Here is an 8,633-nt window from a genome sequence, read left to right on the forward strand (position 1 = left end):
TACATTTAGCTTCTAGGCAGCCTTTTGCTACATTTAGCATTTATGCAGCCTTTTGCTACATTTAACTTCTAGGCAACCTTTTGCTACATTTAGCTTCTATGCAACCTTTTGCTACAATTAGCTTCTATGCAACCTTTTGCTACATTTAGCTTCTAGGCAGCCTTTTGCTACATTTAGCATTTATGCAGCCTTTTGCTACATTTAGCTTCTATGCAGCCTTTTGCTACATTTAGCTTCTAGGCAACCTTTTGCTACATTTAGCTTCTAGGCAACCTTTTGCTACATTTAGTGTTTATGCAACCTTTTGCTACATTTAGCTTCTATGCAGCCTTTTGCTACATTTAGCTTCTAGGCAGCCTTTTGCTACATTTAGCGTTTATGCAACCTTTTGCTACATTTAGCTTGTATGCAGCCTTTTGCTACATTTAGCTTCTAGGCAGCCTTTTGCTACATTTAGCGTTTATGCAACCTTTTGCTACATTTAGCTTCTATGCAGCCTTTTGCTACATTTAGCTTGTATGCAGCCTTTTGCTACATTTAGCTTCTAGGCAGCCTTTTGCTACATTTAGCTTCTATGCAGCCTTTTGCTACATTTAGCTTCTAGGCATCCTTTTGCTACATTTAGCTTCTATGCAACCTTTTGCTACATTTAGCTTCTATGCAGCCTTTTGCTACATTTAGCTTCTATGCAACCTTTTGCTACATTTAGCTTCTAGGCAGCCTTTTGCTACGTTTAGCATTTATGCAGCCTTTTGCTACATTTAGCTTCTATGCAGCCTTTTGCTTCATTTAGCTTCCAGGCAACCTTTTGCTACATTTAGCTTCTAGGCAACCTTTTGCTACATTTAGCGTTTATGCAGCCTTTGCTACATTTAGCTTCTAGGCAGCCTTTTGCTACATTTAGCTTGTATGCAGCCTTTTGCTACATTTAGCTTCTAGGCAGCCTTTTGCTACATTTAGCTTCTATACCTACTCTTCTATGTCTACTCCACATTATGGACAATTCCACTTGAAATCCATCAACGGTTGTAGTTCCTCCAGTGGATTTGAGGTTTTACTGCCTTTTTTCTGTTGCTGTTGATTCTCAGACACCAGAAGATTTCAGACAAAAAACAAACTCGCATAAAAGATTTGACAGTAGTTTCATCGGCACAACCTGGGCTCAGATCTGCAGCCTAACTGGACCACAGCACTGATCACCAAGAGACCACAGCTCCCATTCTGCCTCTTGCCTGTACAGTATAGACTGAAAGAGCTTCCTGTTTTCCTCTAATTAAATTAGCCACTAATGCTAGCAAGAACCTCTTACCTTGTTTGACTTATTTATTGCCTGACTGTGGAGGTAATTTGACCTTTCATTTCAAAAGCCCTTTTTTGTAATCCAGAAAAAAAGAGTGTTAAACTTAATTAAGGCTGTGCTCAGTGGCTCAAACACTACATTTGTTGCAAATGAGGACAAGCCAAGTCCTTAGCTCCTTGTTCCAAACTCCTGGCTCTTCGACCCCTGCAGGACAGCAAAGGGGGGCAAATGTAAATTAGGAGGAGAAAAGAACAGAGCTGAGAAATCCAGAAGGAGACATGAAAAGATGAGGAAGGAAGAATGGGAAAAGAATGTAAAGCGATTTACAGTCCTGTCACGTCACTGAAGATTTGTGTCCACCTTTTAAATCATTTGCCTGTTTAGAAGATTAAGAGAGCAGAAATATTCTTAAATGGATCATTTTGCCTCTAACTAAATGGACTGATTTGCATTTACTGGCACAGTTATTAATTGTGGGTTTCAACAAAAGACAAATGACCTCTGTAAATTACAAGCAAAAATAGAGTTTGTAATATTCATTGTCTAAATGGCCGCACAGGGACAATGGGTGCAGAGGAAGGTGCATGTCTTCATCACTGTCAACTTTAAACCATGACCACTAACAAGGTTTTGTTGTTTGCTTTTACAATTTTTTTAAAGCTGGCTTAAGTTTTCAGTCATATAAGTGAATTTAGTTTCATCCTGTTCATGACAGTGTTCATTTTTTTACTATATTTAAAAAAAAGACCAGAGGCCAAATTGTTCCTGATGTTGCAGTTTTTAGTTGATTATAGCAAAATGCTGTTTTATTGTAGGAAAACTGTGCAGTGCAGAAGTTGTGACTTTTCAGACTTGGTCAAGTTGCCACTTTTCGTCATTGACAGCTGCTGTACACTGCATAGAGCCAAAGAGTTCTTGACAGGCCAAGCTTGTTTTTACTGTTTGGTGATCATAAGAAAAATGCTTTGAAATAGTGCATCCCAAGTTTCCCTCAAAAATGAGGAAAAAAACACTGAACAATTTGTGGACTCCATTGCTTCTTTATAACCTGATCATTTATGGATCAGTTGTTTTCTGTCTGGTTTAATTCACCATGTGATTGATTTTCAGTGTGGCAGCGTTGAAAATATTCACACTCCGTGCCTGTAATGAGGAACCATTTGAATACAGATGCTTTTGGCTTAAAGGCCTCGAAAGTGGAAGCATCTCGGAGCCCGGAGACAATTGCAGGTTGATTTTGTTGCTTCTGACAGAAGTTGCGAGTCTTTTGTACAAGGCAGACATATTTGCATCTAAATGCTTATTGTAGCCATCCAAACAGCGTTTAAAACTGATTGTATAAGCCAGCTGTTGGGCTGTAAAAAGGAATTTCAATAAGGAAAATTGGGATGGAAATGTGTAAATTATTTTCAAACAGTGGAGCTGAAATCAATAAGAAGTAAACGTGGTGTGCTGGTTGTGGTTTTATTGAACATCTTTATAATCACATATAAACCTATTTGCAGTGTATGCTGATTTTAAGAGATAAGGAACAGTTTGTATTTGTGTTATTATTTTTGTTATTGCTGCAGGCTGTCTGATTTTCTACCACCTGAAACAATGTTCCACGGCAGATATGAGAAATATAATTCATCAGATTTTACATAATAAAATACAGCTGTTCTGATATATTTGACACAACTTCTTCTTTTGATCATCTGGATTTGCTGACAGGAACACATCAGTTCTCTCTTTGAAATGCTTGTTTGCGTGCATGTATGTAAGTGCAACTATATGTGTGCATGTGCACGTCTGGTGCCCAGAGCAGAGTGATGCCCCCACTGATTCTGCTCCTCCAGCTCTTTGTCCTGCAGCACTCAGTGTGTCTGCCTCCTCAGGAGACTGTCGGGCTTCTCTAGTGTGGCTCCACAAAGGCCCAGCCTCCTTTGAGGTGTTAAAAACTTCCATTTATGCATCTCCCTGGACAAAAAAAGAGGAAAAAAAGCACCAAGCCCATTTGAGTCCAGCAGCAACACAGGCAGACATTGTGGCCACGCTTCTCTAGCACTCATTTCACAGATTCTAAAACCAGTATGTGGTGAACAGGATTTGAGGGGCTAAAGTGCCCCACGAGGGCCAGGCGATAAGAGGGGAGAAACGCCACCATGCAGTAAACTAGAAGATGGGTCCAGGAAAATAAACACATTACCTGGGAGAGAGAAGGGGGAGACTTGTTTTCATACCCTGCCCCCAATGTACACACCAACACAAAGCCCCACACCGAATGAAAAAAGAAACAAGGATAAAGAAAGGAAAGAGATGTGTGTGTATATCAAAAGTTAAGAAAAGAGGGCTTCTCAGCGTGCACGAAGACAAGCCTGTTCTGTCTTCACAGTCTTTGGAGTAAAACGTACGTGTGAGGAAATAAAGGAGAAGTGATAGGTTGCACAGCAGCCTGCCAGGAGCACTGGAGACTGAAAGCTGTCCACTGTACAGCAACCCCCCCACCTCCTTTCTCAGTTGCTCAGTAAATGGACCTTTATTTCTGTTATTTGATGCAAAGGAACTACAGATAATGCACCTGCCATGAAAGTCTTGTTCACCCACGGCACTGGTTCTGTGACAACTCGCCGTAGAAAAGCTGCCGCTCAAGAGAGGGATGTCCTCTTCTTTATCTGACATCACATCTCACATCTCAGCTCGGCCAAACTCTGTTTCGTTCTCGACAAAGATGTCTATAACTGGAGTGACGTGCTGGTAGTCCTTCTCGACACACTGGCATGAAATGTTTTGTGAGTGTCTCATCGGATGCATTTCAGTGTCAGTGCAGAATCAGCCAGAAACAGAAAAAAGAAAACAATCTGGAAGAAACAGTAAAAAAAAATAAAGAAAGAGGGATAGATTTGTTATGTTGTGACAGATAACGGTGCGCCGGAGCGTAAAACAGCTGTTTGGTTGAGACTGACCACATTTCTGACACCACGTAACTCAGTGTTACGGCAGATCTCCTGTAGAAATACAGTTCGTCTTTCTTACAGCGCTGCGCTGGAAGTTTTACCTGTCCACACTGTGTCCATCAAACGAGTGAACACAGTTTGTGTCAACAGTTTCCCGTAACTCTTACTGTTCCTCTCAGGTGATGCTACTGGAAGAATTAACTTTGTGAACTGGATATTTAACAGGCAATTTCAGGTGTTCAATTACGATATCAGACATTTCTGTGCCAGAATGTTCTAAGCTTCATCTGCAACACCTCCATCCCCCTACTTTCCCCCCATTTCCTCTGGGACCACTGTTACATCCCCATCTCATTGCATCCTAAAGTCCCCCCCATGCAGTTTCCAGCCTAACTATGTGCTGCTGCTTCTGCAGAGATAACCACACTGCATCCAGGTAGGGAGCAGCTACTGATGGCATAGATTACCTCTATTGTTGAAATAACTAACTCTGCAGAATTCCTACTTTAGCACGTTTGGACGAAGAGGAGAGTGAGGATTTGGGACGGAGGGATTGGGGGATATTTTCTAAAACATGCTGCAGATCTGGACAAATTCCAATCAGGAGTTGAAGCATAAGTTTTGACTGTGTCACACAAATCCACATGCACAGCTTCAGTGCACATGCACAGTATGCAGAAGGCACACCAACATTTACAGACACCTACTGTCCATGCAGGAAACATGTCTTAGCTGCATGTTGAATTAAATCAAGTACATGAAACAACACAACTCGAGTTTTGTCAGAACAGATGTTTGGCCTCCTCTGTGCTTGATGCTGCTTGTTGAGATCTTATGACACAAGGATCAGAACATCTTGTGTCATAGGATCTCAGAAATCGGTTTCTCAGAACACACCATTGGTTGGTTCTTTAACTATCTCTCAGACCGGAGGCAATGTGTTCAACATAATGCTACTTCCTCCAGTTATTTAACAGTCAACAATGGTGTACCACAAGGCTCAGTCTTAGGACCCACCCTCTTTACAATCTACATACATAATGTAGGTAAAAACATCCTTGATGCATCCATACATTTCTATGCTGATGACACAGTTGTTTATTGTCGAGCTAAAACAGTTGATAAGGCTTTCCAGCTTTTGCAATCTGCATTCAACATCATCCAGACAGATTTGTTTCACCTCAAACTTGTCCTAAATGCCGACAAAACCAAAGGGATGCTTTTTTTAAATAGGAAGTCAGTCCCAGCAGTTCTTCCTCTGATTTTATCCTCAAATGGTGTCCCTGTTGAGTTTGTTGATTCCTATAAATATTTGGGTATCTTGGTCGACTCACATCTCTCTTTTAAGCTCCATGTGGAAAACTTGGTAAAGAAAGTGAAAGTTAAACTGGGTTTCTTTTTCAGAACCAGATCCTGTTTCACCCTGAATGTTAGGAAACACCTTGTATCTGTGACTTTCCTTCCCTCCATTGATTACGGTGACATTTACATGAACGCTCCTACAAGAACCCTGCAGATGTTGGATGCTGCAGATGTTGGATGCTGTCTATCATGGTGCACTAAGATTCATAACTGGCTGTGATTATCGTACCCACCACTGCACCCAGTATCCACTGGTTAACTGGTCACCATTAACTTCACACATAATCTCTCACTGGTACATTTTCATCTTTAAATCACTTCCTGGTCTGCTGCCTTCATACATCTCCTCCTACATGTCTCTGTGTGAGTGCAGCTACAGCGTGCGCTCTCAGGACATCATTACCTGCAGTGTTCCCTCAGTGAGGACTGAACTAGACAAAAGGACCTTCTCCTACTCCGCTCCTGTTTCCTTGAATATCTTGTAAAAAGACCTGAAGCTCTCGACCTTTGACCTCTCTAAGTGGCTTTAAGCATCTGTTGGACTCCTGGCAGGGTCCAATGCTGACATGTTCCTGTTGTTAGTTTTCTACATTTGTCTTATAATCTAGCTGTTTTTGTTACTTTTTTGCATCTTATTTGAAAAAAGAAAAAACAAATCTGTATGCCTTTTTATAACTGTTTATTGTTGTCCTGTTGTCATCCTTCTTTGTTGAAACCAGGTCTCCTTGTAAATGAGTCCTCGAGGCTCAATGGGATTTACCTGTAGAAATAAAGGTTGATTGAAAGATGCAGAGCCTCTGAAACATGATGGATGAAAAAGACAGCTGAGACATTAAATTAAACGTTTCCTCGACCAAACACACATGCATTAGGAATTGTAATTTGATCGGAAACTGAAGATTTTGGAATGCTGGTAGTAAAAATATTCTGTATAAAAACTCGAGCTCAAATAACACTTGGAACACGCATGCAGAAATGTTGACATGTAACATAAAAATACTGGTCAGCTGTTGGAACTCCTGCGGATATAAATTTAAAATGTTTATATTTTCTAACCAGTGCAGAGTCAGGATGGACAGTAATTAAGTTAATGATGTACAGTGACTCAGTGTGTGATTTAAATTTATGCTGGGCTTACTTTAAAGCTTTCAGTGCAAGTTGCATTTCTTTCTGAACGTGCGTGTTTGCAGTCAAAGCAGCAGAAAAGGCCAGTCTGACAGAAATGCCACAGGTGAGCTGTCTGCACCTTTGATGCCGGCTGCATCGTCACGTTCAGTTTGGCATCTGAGAGCAAGAAAAGTAAAGAAGTCTTCAGCGTTTTTAGGGTACTTTTTCAATGTAAGCTATTTCTCCCACTCAAACAATAACTTGACTGCTTGTAATTGTATTCCAGTATGTGATTGTTAATAAAATGGGGTTTGTTTAATGCTTCCTGGTTCAACATGCTGCTACAGTAACAGCCAGCTGACACTGATTCTTACTGAACCACAGGGATTCCTACATTTGCTTCATTTTAATATCATCTGGCGTCGTTCATTATTTTCAATTATAAATTCTTTTGTGATTTTTTTCCCCCACTCTCACAGAAATAATTAACTCAAATAACCAGTAGATAAGTAATGCAACTCCCCATGTCTTATTTACCCGATTGTTGTCAATTAACATCAAATTATTAATTCAAAGGATTGTTATAATAATACTCTGTGATTACATGAACTCTCATGTACTGAGGCAAAGGATTACTAAATTACCATCTATTTTATGACTTTTTTTCTAGCAGGAAGGAATTCTCCATGTAGACTGAATGGTTAGAAATAAAAGTTAATCTTGTGCATGCGTGAATCCAGGATTTAATGAACTGAAATGAACTCCAGATCAGTAAGAACATCTAGGGTTATGTCTGTGATTAAATCAGCTGAGGGTGTTTTTTTTTATTTGCCATGAAATTAAACTTTATAAAATAATCTTTATCATAACATAGAGGGGAATTATCTTGTTAAATGATATTTCTTGGAATAAAATGTATTTTTTATTGTGTTGGAAGAAACGCGCTGCTGTTTGGAGCAGCTTTCCATTGAGCTGGGGTCACAGGGGTCCCCCTCTCTCCCATTGTCACGTCTAGCCTCAAGGCTGCCACATTCAGACCCGTCTCACCGCGTTAACCCACCATCCTCCCACGCAGCTGACTGCACGGTGCTCTCACAACAATGCTCTGGAAGTCTATATGTTGCTCCGGTCTTGTTGGTGGTGGCTTATTGGCCCCGGCAACAGAAGACTGAGGTGCAGTGGTGCAAATTAGTGACAGATCATTTAAGCGTGACCTACAAAAAAAAAAACCTTGGCCTTGTTTAATTGGCAGTGTTGAAGCGGACTAATTGTATAAATCAGCTGGTAATGAGATGTTGGCTTATTGTGAAAAAACAAGATAATGTGAGAAAATGAACGTGAATGAGCTCGGAGCTTTTCCACTTCCTGCCCTATGAGCGCAGATAAATGAAACCGTGTCTCAATATTGTCATTACTTTTATCATTTATGGGTTCTTCTGGGTTTCATTTTCAGCCAACTTTTTGCTGAGGGTAAAAGTCACTGTAAAGATCCCTCTTTGGGCCCAAACAGCCAACACGGCTCCAAAAAACAACTAAAAAACTATAGTTGTGTACTCTATCAGAAAATACAGCGTCTCAAGGAGGTCAGTAGTTGTCACAAGTCACTAATGAAATGATGCAAATGAGTTGAAACCGTTTTAGCCAAATGTAGCCTTCAACTCGTTTAATTTGTTCTGCCTCCTCTGAGTCATTTCCCATTCACACGTCTTAGAAAAATGTCGATCAATAGGTATGAAGAGAACTAACACCAGCTCTATAAATAGGATCAATTCTGCAGCTCAACATGATCATCTGTCCCTAAAATACACAGTCCTTTTGAGAAGATTACTTTTTTTAATATTAATTTGTTCTTGGCACTGATCTGCAAAGATGCATGGACCTCCCCCCCCCCCCCCCCCCACACACACACACACACAGAGCAGCGTTAT

At 40.6% G+C, this 8,633-nt stretch overlaps 2 protein-coding genes across 2 annotated transcripts in view; both read left to right on the forward strand.

Moving 5' to 3' along the window:
* The window catches only part of plekha7b (pleckstrin homology domain containing, family A member 7b), a 127,813-nt gene that overhangs the window by 117,521 nt on the left and 1,659 nt on the right, over positions 1-8,633 (forward strand). The window lies entirely within an intron of this gene.
* The window catches only part of sox6 (SRY-box transcription factor 6), a 134,527-nt gene that overhangs the window by 11,470 nt on the left and 114,424 nt on the right, over positions 1-8,633 (forward strand). The window lies entirely within an intron of this gene.

The sequence above is a fragment of the Nematolebias whitei genome, chromosome 2 (genome assembly GCF_014905685.2).
Source record: "Nematolebias whitei isolate Nwh7 chromosome 2, NemWhi1, whole genome shotgun sequence".
Lineage (NCBI taxonomy): Eukaryota > Metazoa > Chordata > Actinopteri > Cyprinodontiformes > Rivulidae > Nematolebias > Nematolebias whitei.